The sequence below is a fragment of the Heteronotia binoei genome, chromosome 8, assembly GCF_032191835.1.
Source record: "Heteronotia binoei isolate CCM8104 ecotype False Entrance Well chromosome 8, APGP_CSIRO_Hbin_v1, whole genome shotgun sequence".
NCBI lineage: Eukaryota > Metazoa > Chordata > Lepidosauria > Squamata > Gekkonidae > Heteronotia > Heteronotia binoei.
Genome location: NC_083230.1, coordinates 41,263,938 through 41,282,097, shown reverse-complemented (window position 1 = coordinate 41,282,097; position 18,160 = coordinate 41,263,938). Strand labels below are relative to the sequence as shown.

The window sequence follows — 18,160 nt, the reverse complement described above, 5'->3', positions numbered from 1 at the left end:
TAAAACGATACGATGCGTATAATAAATAAATGGGGCCAACGCGAGGCAGGACGAAGCGATCTGAGATGCGACCTGCCAAATGTCTCTAACACATACGTACATAGATGTACACGGGGGTGGGGAGGGGGAAGAGGAGGAGGAGGCGGCGAAGAGGAGGCGGGAGTAGCTGGCAGGGAACGCAGCAGAAGCTGCGGCTGAAGGTCGTCCTCACAACCATCTCATTCATTCCGGATCCACGCCGGGTCAAAAATACTTTTTTTTTTTTGCTTGCTTACTTGCTTTATTTTTTGGGGGGAAAAAATGTTTTAAAATACAGATCTTCGTCCGCTGTAAACCTAGCAGAAAGGTCTCTTGCCTGCAACTGGATCCGCCTGGAAGAGACACCCAGATCCTGTAACAAAGGACACCAGCAACAAAAAGCTGAAGGCGGGGCAGCAAAGGCACCTTGGCTTGGGATTCTTGCTGGTGGAACGGAGGAGAGACGAGGAGGCGGTCTGCTTAACAGGTAGGCTGCGGGGAAGGCCCTCGCCTTTCCCTGCAACCGCCCGGAAGGTCCATTGCGGCTGGGGTGGGATCCGGGGAGCTTTGCCGCCCGCATTTGCCCGGCAGATGGTGTCGCGTCTTGGAAACGGCTCCAGCCACGCCGCCACCATCATGCCGGGCCGCGAAATGGACGTCTCCTCTCACAACCCGCTTCCTAGATGCTAACGGGGCCTTAGGATCCGGCAACTTTGGGTGGTGCTGGGAGCCGCGTGGTTTGCTGGCGAGCGGGGGGATTTCTTCGTAGCGCCCCGCTCGCAGCCCTGTGCTCGGCTTCGCCCTTCCTCGTCCCTAGAACGAAGGGACCGGCCGCGATGCCGGGGGTTGTTAGTGGGAGGATGAAGGGCCCGCAGTGTAAATAGGAGCACGTTTTGCTCTCTTTCTTCTCTGGTTCTCCATGTTGTATGAAGGAGGGGAGGAAAAGGCGCGTGGGAGGCTAACGCCTTCCTTGATGAGTCAAGTTTCCGATAATTTCCGCCCTCATGTCGCGCGGTCCCGTCCCCCCCCCCCCCCCCCCGACATACAAAAAAGAGATCTTAATGAAACAGAGCAGAAAGAGTTTAAGGCTGGCACCCGTGTCGTTGTAGAGTAGTCCGAATACAGTTATCAAGACTGCCCCAAAGTAGGTAGCTTGAAACCTACAACGTCGGGCGAGGGCGGAGGGGCAGCGATGGATGAAATCCTTCTTGACTTCCATTTAAAAAAAAGGTCCTCTGAAAAATCAATGCCTTTCCCTCAACCTCCGTTTGGATGTTCCGTTTGGTTTCTGGATCCCTAGCATAGCCTTGTGAAGAACAAGGACGTCGATTGAAGAAAATGAAGACAGAAGATACCAGATGCCTTTTAATGAACCGGAGCATTTTTGAATGGAACATTCTGTCATTCCTGAGTAAAACTAGGGAACTTTTTCACATCTAGCACAGCAGTACTGAGAGAGGGGGGGGGTAGTTATCAGTATAGAATAGCACATATCTCATTACATATTTTCAAAATTAAGGCTATAATTGGAAGCGGTCTTTAAAACTTTTTTGTAAGTTCCCAATCTTCAGTTGCACCCACAGAGAGAGACACACGCACACATATATATGTATTTTTAAAAATGAGTGTTTTAATTTAAGCCTCAAAGCTGGTAAAGGTGGGGGTGCTTCTGGGTCATTAAAAATGGAATATAATACATGTGCTATACATGTACTATTACTGCCCATTAGGGCATTTGTGAATGTTCAGAAGAAACAGAGGTAGGTAAAACAAAACAAAAAAAGTAACCTGCAGGTTTAGACTTAATCCTCCGTTTCTCATGGAATTTCATGTCAGGAATGCAGGCCTAGACTAGCATGTATCCATATAGATCTGGGTCCTCTGTGTCTACTACAGAAAGTAATTTCTCTTCCTTACTCCAGAACATGAGCTATTTCTTGTTTGCAATGCAAGAGTTACAATGAAACCTGTTGCTAATATTTATTGCTTTCAAACTTGTAAAAAAAAGGGGGGGTTGACGTTTCACCTAGAAGTCTGCTTTTGTGGGGGAGAGGGGCAATGGAAGGACAACCTTGTGTTTGACAAGTATTTGCTTGATTTACATCTTGGTTGTACATAATAAATAATAATAAATCTTTATTTATGCCAACTGCCAACTGTTCTATTGGTATCCCCTTTAGGCATTTTCTTCAAGTCTTTGTTTCGTATGGATTTCATACACTTTTGGGAGCTTCTGAAGTTTAGTACTTCAATACCTTCCAGTAACCACTCTACATCTTGACCAGCAGTTCTGGAGCAAAAGATTACTTGGATTTCATCATTAGTCTGTTGTATAACGAAAATATGAATTCTAACACTGGGCCGATAGTTAAACCTTTTCTCAAAGTTTAGGACTATTATATCTCCATCAAAGCATTTTCAAATGGCCAAGAAAAATAACTCAGAAACAAAAACAACATAACATAGTTAGATGTGGAAACTTGCTTTGTCACCTGATTCCCTGCAATGGGTGTTGATTCTAAAATACTTCATTATGCATGGTATAATGGTTAGGAGCATGAGATATGAGCCCAAAATATCTATTCATGCTAAAGTGGTTTTGTGACTTTACTTAGGCAAGCTGTCAATCTCAGAAATTATCATTGGGAATAAGATTATAGGACTAAGAATATCATCCAGTTTTATATGGTTGTTATAAACATTGTTGTGTGGAATGTACACTTAGGAAGCCAATCCATAAGTAGATGTTATTGACTTTTTGCCAACAAGTTCTGCTAATGAAGTTCTGCTCATGGTATGGGACTTCCCCCTTCCACCATATTGAGCCCCTCATAATTTTTGTTCTGGGGCTCAGCAGACCTCATGAACAGTAGAGAAGACAAAGTGAGGGGTCTGCAGTGGCAATGGGAAATTGTCAGAAATTGCTCCCTTTGCCTCTTTTGATTGTCTTCCATTCTTGAAAACAAGTGGTAAGATATAAACTACTCTTCTTAAAGCTTCCCACTGCTATGTCTCCTAACCAGGCAGAAGTGTGCAGCTGCAAGAGAGGATTTTTTTTTTTTAGGGGAGGGGAATGCCCTTTCCTTCTACTGATTTTCTCCTGGCAGTTTTCAATAGGTTCCCCACTTTCCCCAGTTGGCATCTAAAACTAGAAAGAGTCCATCTGGGAAAAACAACCAGGAGGGTGTTTGCAGAGGAGAAAGTGACAAGAGAGGATAGATCAGGGGTGTCAAATATGCAGCTCGTGGGCTGGATCAGACCCCCAGAGAGGTCCTATCAGGTCTGCAAGCAACTGCCCGTCATCTGCTTCCTTCTCCCTCTCTCTTCCTTCTGCATCACAGCTTGCTTTGCCAGGCTTGCTTAATCGCACAGGAGCTACAAAACAAAGCCTCTATTTTCTCCATTGGCTGAGGCTCCTCCCTTGGGAGGGGGGGAAGGGAGAGCTTGCTTTGCCAGGCTCTCTCAATCACACAGCAGAGCTATTGAGCCAAGCATCTCTTTCTTCTATTGACCGAGGCTCCTCCCCCTCCTTGTCCCCTGCAGAGGGATGGAAAGAGGAAAAGCTTCCTTTGCCCAGGTACCTCGATCGCCCTCAGTGGGAATGGGAAATTGCCAGAAATTGCTCCCCTTGCCTCTTGTAATGGTGTGTAATGGTGCCTTCACATGTTCCTGACCAGCACATGAAGCAACTTATGTATAAAAACTTGCAATGCCCAGCCATTTCATGTTTTCCTCTGGGTCTTAGGCTCAAAGCACTGACCATGAGATTTCTGTAATGAATGCCAATAAATCAAAAATAGGTTTTAACTTATAGGTGCACACCTTGACAAAACCTGAACAGCATATTCAAGATTGCTACAGCACAGACATTATCTCCAGATTTTGATGTAATAATTCAGAGTAAGAGGTGTCAGTTATCAGAGACTGGTAAATAAATATTGCAAAAGTGCTAATATTTTGTATGTTTTAAGTTTGTTTGTTTTTTTAAAAAAAACCTTCAGTTGTTTAAAGTTTATATATCCACTACTTGGCATTACATTTTATGATACACATGGCCCAGCCCAACAAGGTCTCATTTATGTCAGATCCAACTCTCATAACAAATAAGTTTGACATCCCTGAGATAGATTAAATGCCTTTCCCTTGCACATATCGGTGCTTCCCTAAAGAGTCTTTTACTCTCTACTGGCAAGTGCCCTGAAAAGCCCCCAGACAAAGATGCTGTCTGGGGACATACTTCAAATCACCCAGACCACTGTTCCCTCTAAGCTGAGTTAGTGTGAGCTAATTCACAGTTTTTTATAGCCAACAACTCACACTTTTTGTCTTAGCTCAGGAAGGATGGTGCCAGAGCAAACTAGTTTATGCATTAGCCAAATCACTCACTCACAACTTTAATGCCAGTAGCTCAAAAAGTAGAATTTTTGCTCACAAGGCTCCACAGCTTAGAGGGAGCATTGACACAGACCCAGTCCAAGCATTGTAAGAGTGCTAATATTGTGGTTTGGTAGTCTCCATAGGCATCCATGTTACTATAGCCTCTGGAAAGTATTCAAACATTACTTTGCAGTACTCTGCATTCGAATATGACTTTAAATTAGCACATACCCATTTTGTTGTCAGACTCACATGTGTTGCACCTCCCTTCCTGCTGTTAGCAATCAGCTCATTTGTCCATGATGAATGCATGCAAGTGTGGAAGATAACCTGAGTTAGATTCCCCATCACCAAATGGGATTCTAAACCTGGATTAAACTGTGTTTTAGAATCTCAGTTATGGGTTTAGGCATTACTTATTTCATTTATACTCCTCGTCTCCACAATGGGGATCCATTGTTTCATTCTTCTCACCTGTCTTGTTCTCTCCCTGTGAGATAGGTGGCCTGAGATGGTGTAACTGGCCCAAGGCTACCCAGCAAGCTTCCACAGCAGAGTGGGAATTCAAATGTGGGTCTCCCAGATTCTAGGGCAACCCTGTAAGCACTGCACTATAATGGCTCTCTGTGATGAGGCATGCTGATAAAAGATCTAGTTCTATCCTCAAATAATAGCAGTTTGTCATCTCTTAAGTTTGTGGTAGAGGTAAGCTCAGCCCACAACTTGAATTTGTGCAGCAGTCCTAACAGTATTTATTTGCTGAAGTAGCTGCTTTGAGTTCAGTGGGATTCTAGCTCTAGTAAGTGTGCTTAGGATTGTGGCCTTAGTAATTGTCAGACACTGAAAATGGAATGTAACTGTGAAGCAGTTAATAAAATGCCTTTACTGGAATTCTGTGACCAGAATACATACTTTCCCCCAAACTTTCTTAACCCTCACGAAGTGTGTGTGTGTATTTTTTTAAGCAGTTCTGCTTTGGCATAGGGGTCAAAGTAGGGTTGCCTGGCCCTACCTATGCTATGCTATGCCACATCAGTCCTCAGCTGGATAGGCAAAGGCTAGGCTGATTTTATCAGATCTTGGATTCTAAGCAGGATCAGCCCTGGTTAATATTTGGATGAGAGACCAGAGCCAGCCAATAGCAAATTACTTCTGGACATCTCTCGCCTTGTAAACCCAGTGGGGTTACCATAAGTGGTGTGACTTGATGGCAAAACAAAAACGAACAAAAAAAAACCTGCACCAAAGAGTGTTATCTAATATTTAAAAACAAACAAATAGGGACATGGTGTTACGTAGAAAAAAAGAACATGCCAATCTACATTGTGGAGCCCAGACTCCTCCAGGTTTTCCTCTCTCTCCTGCTTTTGTCACTACATTTTTTTGATCAGAAATTAGGCCAGTGATTATATATATGATATCATCTTCTTTTGTTACTTTAAAATGCCTGCTTTCCCCCACTCTCCAGTTCAAAAGGTTATGATTTGACCTAAATAAATGTGATTTTTTTTAAAAAAAAAATACAAAATTGACCAGAGAAAGATATTTAAAGGGCAAAGTAATCTTCTCTTGATTCTGTGCTACATGATAGTCTTTCAATCCAATTTATTTAATGCTGTGTGTGAACCAAAAACATCAAGAAAATTAATGAAGCCTCAGATCTAGAGAGGCATGTAGTCTAAAGCTCTAGGTTTGTGGAAGAATTTAAACATCCAAAATCAAAATAATAATGTTACAGTTTAAGTGTTCAAATGCACCTGTTGTTTCAACAGTTGATACCCTTTACTGTAACTGTTTTCCAAACCTCTTACAAGGAAAAATGTGATTGTCTATTTTAAACACTTGATTAGCCATTAAATACATAAGAACAAAAAGAGAAGCCATGTTGGATCAGGCCAATGGCCCATCCAGTCCAACACTCTGTGTCACACAGTGGCCAAAAACACCAGGTGCCATCAGGAGGTCCATCAGTGGGACCAGGACATTAGAAGTCCTCACACTGTTGCCCCTCCCAAGCACCAAAAATACAGATCATCACTTGCCCCAGATAGAGAGTTCCAACAATACGCTGTGGCTAATAGCCATTGATGGACTTCTGCTCTATATGTTTATCTGATCCCCTCTTGAAGCTGGCTATGCTTGTAGCTGCCACCACCTCCTGTGGCAGTGAATTCTACATGTTAAACACCCTTTGGGTGAAGAAGTATTTCCTTTTATCCATTCAAACCCAACTGCTCAGCAATTTCATTGAGTTCAGTCTGAGGTCCTATACCTTCTCAAACCCCACCCTCTCCAGGCCGCACCCCTAACCTGGAGTTGGCAACCCTATCTCCTTTCCTTTATCTGCCCCTCTGACTTCAGCTTTCCATTGGCTTCCCCCACCCTGCAACTTCTACATAGGAAAATAACAGTCTTTCTTCACAGTGGGGGAAAAGGGGCAAAGCAGTTTGCATCATTGTCCTCTCCCCCCATGGAATCTGAACAATAACCCTGTGAGGCAGATCAAGCTGGAAGTCTATGCCTGGTCCAAAATCACCCAGTCAGCTTCCACAGCCAGAACCTGGGTCTGGCAAATCCCACTGTGAAGCCCTGACTTGTATGTCCTTCTCAAATTCCACCACAGAACCTGCAGGATTCCCACCATAAGAACATAAGAGAAGCCATGGTGAATCGGGCCAATGGCTCATCCAGTCCAACACTCTGTGTCACACAGTGGCCAAAAAAAAGGGCCATCAGGAGCTTCACCAGTGGTGCTAGAAGCTCTCCCACTGTGGCCCCCCCCAAGCACCAAGAATACAGAGCATCACTGCCTCAGACAGAGAGTTCCAACAATACACTGTGGCTAGTAGCCACTGATGGACCTCTGCTCCATATCCTTATCCAATCCCCTCTTGAAACTGGCTATGCTTGTAGCCGCCACCTCCTGTGGCAGTGAATTCCACGCATTAATCACCCTTTGGGTGAAGAAGTACTTCCTTTTATCAGTTCTAACCTGATTGCTCAGCAATTTCATTGAATGTCCACGAGTTCTCGTATTGTGAGAAAGGGAGAAAAGTACTTCTTTCTCTACTTTCTCTATCCCATGCATAATCTTGTAAACCTCTATAATGTCACCCCTCAGTCGACATTTTTCCAAGTTAAAGAGCCCTAAGCATTCTAACCTTTCTTCAAAGGGAAAGTGTTCCAAGCCTTTAATCATTCTAGTTGCCCTTTTCTGCACTTTTTCTAATGCTATAATATTGTTTTTGAGGTGCAGTGACCATAATTGTACACAATACTCCAAATGAGGTAGCACCATCAATTTATGATACTGGCTGATTTGTTTTCAATTCTCTTCCTAATAATTCCCAGCATAGCATTGGCCATTTTTATTGCAGTCACACACTGTCTCAACATTTTCAGTGAGTTATTTACCAGGACTCCAAGATCTCTTTCTTGGTTAGTCTCCTCCAGTTCACACCCCATCAACTTGTATTTATAGTTAGGATTTTTGGCCCCAGTGTGCATTACTTTGCACTTGGCCACATTGAACCTCATCTGCCACATTGACGCCCACTTACTCAGCCTCATCAGATCCCTTTGGAGTGCCGCACAATCCTCTCTGGTTCTCACCACCCTGAACAATTTAGTGCCATCCACTAACTCAGCCACTTCACTGCTTACTCCCAACTCCAAATCATTAATGAACAAGTTAAAAAGTATCGGACCCAGTACTGAGCCTTGGGCACCCCACTGCGAAGATTGCCCATTTATACTCACTCTCTGTTTCCTATTAATTAGCCACTTTTTGATCCACGAGGACTTGTCCTTTTATCCCATGACTCTTGAGCTTACTTAGGAGCCTTTGATGAGGAACTTTATCAAAAGCTTTCTGGAACTCAAGGTAAACAACATCTGTTGGGTCCCCTTTGTCCACATGTTTGTTCACTCCCTCAAAGAACACTAACAGGTTGGTGAGACCAGATCTTCCCTTACCTTGCTGAGTCTTCCTCAATAACTTTTGTTCATCAGTGTGCCTATTACTTCTCTCTTTAATAACAGTCCCCACTAACTTTTCTGGTATTGAAGTCAGACTGATTGGCCTGTAATTTCCCGGATCTCCTCTGGAACCCTTTTTAAAAATGGGGGGTGACATTAGCTACATTTCAGTACTCAGGAACAGAGGCAGTTTAATGAAATCTTATATATTTTTGTGAGGAGATCCACAAGTTCACCTTTGAGTTCTTTCAGAACTCTTGGATGTATGTCATTTGGGCCCAGTGACTTATCAGTTTTTAAATTGCCTATCAGTCATAGGACCTCCTCTCTCATCACCTCAATCTGACTCAGGTCTTTCAACACACCTCCTGAAATCAGCGGTTCTGGAGTGGGCAAACACTTCTCATCTTCCACAATGAAGACGGAGGCAAAGAATGCATTCAGCTTCTTAGCCATTTCCCTATCATCCTTCAGTAATCCTTTTACCCCTTGATCATCCAAGGTCCCCACAACCTCCCTGTTTCTATTGTAATTGAAGAAATTTTTATTGTTGGTCTTTACGTTTTTTGCAATATGCTCCTCATAGTCCCTTTTTGCCTGCCTGATCACAGACTTGCATTTTATTTGCCACAGCCTGTGTTCCCTTTTATTAATCTCACTTGGACTAGCTTTCCATCGCTTAAAGGAATCCTTCTTACCTTTTACAGCTTCCATTACTTTGTTTGTCAACCATGCAGGCCTTTTTCTATACTTATTTGTCCCTTTCCTGACTTGCAGTATATATTTTATCTGACCTTCTAGGATCGTAGTTTTAAATAGCCTCCAAGCTTCCTCAAGGGTTTTGACCCTATTTACCTTTCCTTTCAGTTTACACCTCACATTCCTCCTCATTTCAGAGAAGTTACCCCTTTTAATGTTAAAAGTGGTTGTGTTGGTCTTTTGGGGCAACTCTCTTATTTATACATTGCTGACTTGGTAGAATATAAATTTAAAATGAATACAATTTATTGTTCTTTAAATTGTAGACAACATTAAATCAGATAAAATGAAATATATGAAATATTTCCAACATTTGGTATATTTTTAATGATCAGGAAGGTGTTAATTGATTATTAAAACTAAACTAAATGTTGGTAGTGATCAGTAAGGTGTTAATTTAGGAGCTCCGTGGCTCAGAGTGGTAAGCTGCAGTACTGCAGTCCAAGCTCTGTTCATGACCTGAGTTCAGTTCTGGCAGAAGCTGAGTTCAGCTCATGGTTGACTCAGCCTTCCATCCTTCCGAGGTTGGTAAAATGAGTACCCAGCTTAAAGTGTAAAGGGTTAAAGTGTAGATTGGGAAGGCAATAGCAAACCACCCTGTAAAAAGTCTGCCATGAAAATGTTGTGAAAGCAGCGTCAACCCAGAGTTGGAAATGGCTGGTGCTTGCAGTTTACCTTTTTGTATATGTCCTTTCCGCCTCTCTGAAGTTTTTCCATACTTCTCTCTTTCACCTAAAGTTTCATGATGTATTGATTTGTAATACTGCAACCATTTCCGGTGTGATTAAATACACTGGTAATAGCTGCATTCTGGCATCTACTTAGTGAGAGGAAATGTTGCCAAGTTCCTCTGCTGCTGTGGTGGGGGACTTCTTGTGCACGCAATGACATCACCCAGAAGTGATGTCATTGTGCTGGGCACGCTGCATGGGGGGCACTCTAGGAATCGCACTATATGATACCATAGAGTTTCACTGTGATTCCTAGAGCATCTCTCATGTGATGTGCCCAGCATGATGACATCACTTCTGGGTGACATCATCATGCTGCGCGTGCTGTGCAGTGACAGGGTTCTTCAGGGGTGGGGATCCACCTGGCAGCCTCCTACCTGCCAGTTGTCCTTCCAAACCAGAGGATTCCTTGCCCGCAGCCCTAGTGAAATTGGCAGCCCTAGTGAAAGGTATAGGTATGGAGCAATCCAGTGATAGAGGTATAATTGTAATAAATTCTCTCCATTCCTTATATAGTATGTTGGCACCCTGAGTAAGACTCCTTGCTTGATATAAAGCTGGTCCCTGAATTTGTGAATCTTTAGGCACTTTTGAAATTTTCAGAACAGGTAGTTGAAGCCACAACAAATGGCTCTCGCGGGGTGTGGGGCCAGTCACAAAACATTTAGGAAGCTCTGTGGAATGTTAGGAGGTTCAGAGTCAGGCATCCTCTTACAATGAGGACAGTTGTTTTCAGTTTGTCCAAGGCAGTGTATCCTGGGTTCCTCTAAATTACCTATTATTCCAGTGGAGTGGAAGAAAGCTAGTTGGCTCTTGCTTTTGGCCAGAAACAAGGTGGGGACCGAAAAGCAAATTGATGAGTATTACATTGGGGACAACTACCTAGTTCTTAAGCAGCAAGACTTCAGGTCATTCAGTTCTCATGAACATACACGAACAAGGGTCCAGTACAGGTCTGGATGTCACCATACCATTTATACTGCCCAAAGGCTTTTTCTTTCTTTGATTAACTCAGAAGAGGTATTTAGAAGGAAGAAAATGACCCCCCCACACACACACATACAAAATGGTTCTTATCTACACTCTTCCCCGTTCCTGGTTACTGGGTGCTAAAGGAGGGCTTACATAATTTTACATTTTTCCTTGATGATTCATGTGATTTGCTCAAAGCTAAACTCTGAATCAGTGAGGTGGACAGAACAAAATTTCATTATTCCTAATCTGTTTATCACATTTGTACTAGTCAGTAATTGTCTCTGAAAATGTGCAGTGTTATATTCCCCCTCCTATCACAGCCAGGGTTGTGGATACTATTAAAAAAACCTTACCCAATTCTTTTACTTGTTAAGAGGGAACCATATATTCTAATAGTGATGTTGGTCAAATCTGAGGATACCTAAATCTGGTGACTGAAGCTGTGAATGGGCAAGAAAAATCTTTCTACAAACCTGAACAACACTCTAAGTTTGCAGGAAAGCCTGAAATATAAAAAAAATAAATTAAAAAATACATTGGGTTTAAAAAAAAAACAAATGATCAAAGGAACTTTAACAAATGGATTCTCTCTGTGGTTGCTTTTAGGCAACCACTGCATTCCACAGCTGTCATTCTGTCAGTAAAAGGCAGGCGAAGGGGGCAGGGCCCTTTCCAGGCCTATTTTAACCTTTGATGAAGGACTCCTCAGGGCCAGGCCTGACAAGGGCTGCTGTAGCAGGTAAATAATGAAGCCCCACACATTGCTTAGTTTGAAGTGAGGTATTTTACTTTGACATCAAAGTAGAACTTGTCAACATAAGCTCAAAATGACTTAAGTTAAAATCATCAGCTTTCTGGCCATTTTTATTCATCCCACAAACAAGCAGACAAGCCCCCTCTTATCTAATTCAAATGCTCCACCTCCTGCTTTCCTTCCAGTAATTTCTTGTTGTTTTCCACTGCTCTGTCCCTCTGCTTATCAGCAAGAAGCTCCTTCTCTGCGGGGCCCCTGTTATCTTGGATTCACACCCTTAGCCTGTCTGGTTTTAACAGTTTAGCAGAAGCTCCTCTGAGGGGCCTCTTAACAGTCACTCTAAATGTTGCATCAGACATTCTCTTTTGAAGGCACAATCATATTTTCAACCAGCTGGCCGGTGGGGGAAGCCCCGCCCCCAGAGCCATCATGCACCTCCATGAACGATTCCCATAGGGAATGATGGGGAATTGATCCGCGGGTCTCGGGGGCTCTGGGGGGGCTGTTTTTTGAGATAGAGGCACCAAATTTTCAGTATAGCATCTAGTGCCTCCCCCCAAAATACCTACCAAGTTTCAAAAAGATTGGACCAAGGGGTCCAATTCTATGAGCCCCAAAAGAAGGTGCCCCTATCCTTCATTATTTCCTATGGAAGGAATGCATTTAAAAATTTGTGCAGTCCCTTTAAATGTGATGGCCAGAACTCCCTTGAAGTTCAATTATGCTTGTCACACCCTTGCTCTTGGCTCCGCTCCCAATGTCTCCTGGCTCCACCCCCAAAGTCTCCTGGCTCCACCCCCAAAGTTCCCAGATATTTCTTAAATTGGACTTGGCAACCCTAGTCCCATACTATAGATATAAGGTTATGATGATTAGAAGGAAACAGTATTCATCTTCCTTTTCTGTTTTTTATCTGTTATTTATTTCTATAACTCCTTTTGGTTTTATCTAATTTGGCACAGACAGTTCTTCCTTTTGTATCTCCCCAGTTTTTGAGCATGTGAACTTCCAGGGCTTTCTAATCAACAGTAAATTTTCTGGTTTTGCTATTGTGTCATCTGTGATAACTTCCTCTTTCACACGTATTAGTCTGATGGGGAAACTTTTAACTTTGCCACTGAAATCAATATTTTATATTTACCATTCTATGCTCAGTCATTTATTATTTATGTCTTTGGCCTCTTTCTGGTCATAGTACTTTTCAATTAAAGGTGTAGCCAAAGGTGAGGCTGGAGGGAGGCACAAAAGGGACATGTATCACATCTCAGTCTTTACATAAAGGAAGCAATTTATGTGAAACTCTAGCTCTAGTCTTGTAGGCTTCACCATAGCACATAAATGAGTTTCTGGCAAGATTATCCTACCTATAAACAGAAAACTGAATCCAATTTCGACCTGCAAGCAAATGGTCTTGAGTTCCACAGCTGAAATGAGTATCTTCTATAGCATAGCTAGAAATGTCCCTACAGCCTGGTGGGAAGGTACCATATGCAAGACAGAATGACTGGTTTTTAAATACACAGCATTGCTAGGCTGCTTTCAGTTCCTGGCCTACAGTTTTAATTGTTTTATGCCCTGTCACAGAGAATTCCCTGATCACTGGTTGCAATACGCTTCATCTCTGAAGGGGGAACAGCAAGGAACTTTGTTGTGGGGTGGGTTGCATGAGTCACAACCAGCAGCTGCCCCATGTCACTCCATGGCTAAAAGGAGGGTGTGTGTGAAACTGTCACACTCCCATTGCCTACTAATCAAGTCTGCAGTGATGGCACACTCTTTTCCCAAATCCTCAGATGGAGAGGGGAGGGGTATACAGTACTCTACTTCTACCCCTCTCCTGCTCAGATCCATACATATTGTTCCTTAGCCAGACTTCCACTTGCTCCCTAACTGGGGCAGTGTCTCCTGTGTAAGTCCAGTGGTTGTCCTCCCCTTTTCATGAGGGTTCCCTCCCAAACCACTCCAACTTGTTGGCCCTAGCCCATGATACTTGGCTTACATTGATACAAACCCCACCCTCCTTTTGTAGCACCAGCCTGGAGGATCTTCAGTCACACCTGTGCTGCTCAGTTGCCCCCACTACTGCCCCCACTACGAGCTATAAATACAAGTTGATGGGGTGTGAACTGGCAGAGACTGACCAAGAGAGAGATCTTGGGGCCGTGGTAGATAACTCACTGAAAATGTTGAGACAGTGTGCGACTGCAATAAAAAAGACCAATGCCATGCTGGGAATTATTAGGAAGGGAATTGAAAACAAATCAGCCAGTATCATAATGCCCCTGTATAAATCGATGATGCAGCCTCATTTGGAGTACTGTGTACAATTCTGGTCACCACACCTCAAAAAAGATATTATCGCATTGGAAAAAGTGCAGAAAAGGGCAACTAGAATGATTAAAGGGTTGGAACACTTTTCCTATGAAGAAAGGTTAAAATGCTTGGGGCTCTTTAGCTTGGAGAAACGTCGACTGCGGGGTGACATGGTAGAGGTTTACAAGATTATGCATTGCATAGAGAAAGTAGAGAAAGAAGTACTTTTCTCCCTTTCTCACAATACGAGAACTCGTGGACATTCAATGAAATTGCTGAGCAATCAGGTTAGAACTGATAAAAGGAAGTACTTCTTCACCCAAAGGGTGATTAATGCGTGGAATTCACTGCCACAGGAGGTGGTGGCGGCTACAAGCATAGCCAGTTTCAAGAGGGGATTGGATAAGGATATGGAGCAGAGGTCCATCATTGGCTACTAGCCACAGTGTATTGTTGGAACTCTCTGTCTGAGGCAGTGATGCTCTGTATTCTTGGTGCTTGGGGGGGCCACAGTGGGAGAGCTTCTAGCACCACTGGTGAAGCTCCTGATGGCCCTTTTTTTTTGGCCACTGTGTGACACAGAGTGTTGGACTGGATGAGCCATTGGCCCGATTCACCATGGCTTCTCTTATGTTCTTATGGTGGGAATCCTGCAGGTTCTGTGGTGGAATTTGAGAAGGACATACAAGTCAGGGCTTCACAGTGGGATTTGCCAGACCCAGGTTCTGGCTGTGGAAGCTGACTGGGTGATTTTGGACCAGGCATAGACTTCCAGCTTGACCTGCCTCACAGGGTTATTGTTCAGATTCCATGGGGGGAGAGGACAATGATGCAAACTGCTTTGCCCCTTTTCCCCCACTGTGAAGAAAGACTGTTATTTTCCTATGTAGAAGTTGCAGGGTGGGGGAAGCCAATGGAAAGCTGAAGTCAGAGGGGCAGATAAAGGAAAGGAGATAGGGTTGCCAACTCCAGGTTAGGGGTGCGGCCTGGAGAGGGTGGGGTTTGAGAAGGTATAGGACCTCAGACTGGTACAATGCCATTTCCTTCTGGGGAGGCACTGTAGATCACTCAGATTTACAGCTGCTCTCTAGATGGCAGAGATTAGCTTCCTTTGAGTTGTGGGGGAGTGAATGCCTTCACTTGGGTGGGTAGGAAGACAGCAAGAGTGGAAGGCACTCACCCAGAGCCTCCTTCTAGAGCCTCTTGTATTTTACTTCACAATGGGCCTTATTCCTACTATATATATAATTTGCTAATGGTGGTGGCCAAATGGAGTTCTCCTTTTGGCTTCGGGGTGCATTCTATGCACTCCATAAACCACTGGCCCATCATGGCTCAGTTAGAGTCTCTGGCCTCCCGTTGGCTGAATCCACTAACCCTGCCTACTGCAGGCCCGGGAATGTTAAACAAACCACCAAAACAGCCTGACCTCAGAGACAGACACATCTCCAACTCTTCTCTGTGTTCTTTCTGTCAACTGGCCTCACAAAAGGTGCTGCTGGCAACAGCCCTCTGCCACCCCATCAACAGCCCCAACTCCAATAACTGCAGAAATAGCCAGGGAGCCACCACCATAACGTGGCTAGGCATCAAGGCCTGGCCCCACGGGGAGTGTTTTCTCAGAGGCCTTGCCCCTAGCCAGAAACTGTTGCTAAGCAACCAAGGCTGCTTCTTTCAGTAAAGAGAGAGGCCTCAGGTAAATAGAATGGCATACAGCCCACCCTCCAAATCTGTTATTTTCTCCAGGATGGAGAGAGAGAACTGTTGTCTGGAGTTCACTGGTAATCCCAGGAGATCTTCAGGCTCCATCAGGAGATTGGCTACCCTAGGCCTGGCAGCACCCTCTGGGTGACTTATGCCACCTGACTGACATGCTTTAACTAGGTCTGGCTGCTTGCTCCTATTCAGCAGCAGTCCTACTATGACAGCCAGTGTGACTTAGCATTTGCCAATTCCAGGTTGGCAAATTCCTAGAGATTTGAGGGGTAGAGCCTGGAGAGGGTGAGTTTGAGGAAGCATGGGACCTCAGATGGGTACAATGCCATAGACTCTACTCTCCAAGCCAACCATTTCCTCCTGGGGAACCACTGTTGCGAATCTCCAGGTGATGGCTAGAGATCACTCAGAATTACAACTGCTCTCCAGATGGCAGAGATCAGCTTCCCTGGAGAAAATGGCTGCTTTGCAGGGTGGACTCTGTGTCATTATACCCTGCTGAGGACACTTCCTTGCTGCCTTCCCACCCACCCAAGTGAAGGCATTCACTCCCACCCCCACCTCCAAGGGAGCTGATGTCTGTCATCTGGAGAGTTCCTGCTTTAGACCCCACTGTGGAGAAAGGCTGTACTTTTCCTAGGTAGAGGCTGCGGGGGGGGGAGAGGAGATGGAAAGCTGAAATCAGATCACTTCCCTACTGCACTGTTTCCCATTTGCAGGGTCAGGACCCGGTACCGGGCCACGGAAGCCTCACTACCGGGTCACAAGAAAAGCCAAAGCTAGCCCTGCCCCCAGCAAAGCATAACCTCTGTTCTGCTTCCTTCCTACCACCATCTCTCTGTTGTTCAGAGAAAAGCTAGCCTTGAAGACTTATACAGGCTGCAAAGCCTGAGCTCCATTTGGCTTCCTTCCTTCTCCCATCTCTGTGTTGTGCAGAGAAAAGCTAGCCTTGAAGACTGACACAGGCTGCAAAGCCTGAGCTCCATTTGGCTTCCTTCCTTCCCTCCCCTGTCTCTGTGTTGTGCAGAGAAAAGCTAGCCTTGAAAACTGAGAAAGACTGCAAAGCCTGAGCTCTGTTTGGCTTCCTTCCTTCCCCGGTCTCTGGGTTGTACAGAGAGGAGCTGGGCTGCCTCTCCTTCTTCATCATCATCATTTTATTTATATCCCGCCCTCCCCACCGAAGCAGGCTTTGTTCTCCCCCTCTCCCAGTGTTTGAGAGAAAAGCTGGCATCCAATGGCACTTTAGATTCATGAAGTGTTCTTCAAGGTATGAGCTTTCATGTGCCTTGCAGTATGTTCTTTTGGGGAGATTTCCCGGGAGGCCTGGGTGGCAAAAAAGGTGTGTGTGTGTTTTTTCAGCTGGGAGGGGCAGGGAGTGGGCATTCCAGTAGCTATTTTTTTACCAAACGACTCCTGAGCAGAATTGTTGCTGGCTGGGGTAATCTGATGGTGAGTAAGGCTTTTTCCCCCTTTGTCCCCCCTTCTTTCTTTTTCCGTCTGCAAGGGATGCTCTGTCTGTATCCTTGGTGCTGGAGGTGTGGGGAAGCAACACTGGGAGAGCTTCTAGTACCCTGGCCTTACTGGTGGACATTCTGGTGCTTTTGGGGCATTGTATGAGAGAATTTTGGACTGGATGGTCCACTGGTCTGATCCAACATGGCTTCTCTTATGTTCTTATGTTCTTCCTTTCCTTTCCTTTCCTTTCCTTTCCTTTCCTTTCCTTTCCTTTCCTTTCCTTTCCTTTCCTTTCCTTTCCTTTCCTTTCCTTTCCTTTCCTTTCCTTCTTTGCCTTTCTTTCTTCCCTTCCATTTTTACTGGATGAAACTTTTCTGTTTATCATACTGTTTCTGCAGACACAGGAGCTCTGTCAATGAAAAATTTGCACCCCCGGTTGTAGCCATCTGGCCTTTCTATGAGATTTCTGTGTGAGTGAGAGTTAGAGGTGTGAGGCAAAAAGAGATTATTGGAGATTACTGCTGTATATCTTAATAGCACTGGAAGTGATGGTACTGTGAACTTGGCACCATTTTACTGGTCTTGCTTTTAACAGCTGTCTGACACCAAAATTAAGCTCCTCCTGTAAATATTAAAAAGGATGAAAGGAGTTCACTGACTAAATATCTGCACAACAGGTTGCTTTTAAAGGCATGGGAAACACAGCCAGTAAAAAGCTGCTAGCCCCTCATAAATATCCTTTTGGGGATAACTGCAGAAAAGCTTGTATGAACTTTATATAACTTGAAATTAATTCATTTATTGCAGTACAATTCTCTACTACCTTTCACAGCAATTTCCCAGTGTTTCAGTCATGAAAAAGTATGAAAATAGCTGCCAAAAGATTTTCTTGAAACCAAGCAAGCTTGGTTGTAGCTTGAGGAAGGGTTCCAGTAGTAGCAGCGGAAAGAAAGGCCTACTAAATGTCTCAGCATATTTTGAGATACAGCAACTGCCAGGGCCCAGTGTGGGTGGTACACAGCACTGGCATTCCTGATGGCAATGGCAACAGCACTTCCAACTGCATACACTGGCAAGTGCTGTT

The 18,160-nt window shown here is 44.3% G+C and overlaps 1 protein-coding gene across 2 annotated transcripts in view; it reads left to right on the top strand.

Annotated features, from left to right (window-relative positions):
• Positions 1-321: 321 nt before the first annotated feature.
• SLC38A1 (solute carrier family 38 member 1) overlaps positions 322-18,160 on the top strand; it is a 92,709-nt gene continuing 74,870 nt past the window's right edge. For both annotated transcript variants that reach the window (XM_060244954.1, XM_060244955.1), the window contains exon 1: positions 322-505. The gene's annotated coding sequence lies outside the window, so the exon portion shown is untranslated. The remainder of the gene's footprint in view (positions 506-18,160) is intronic.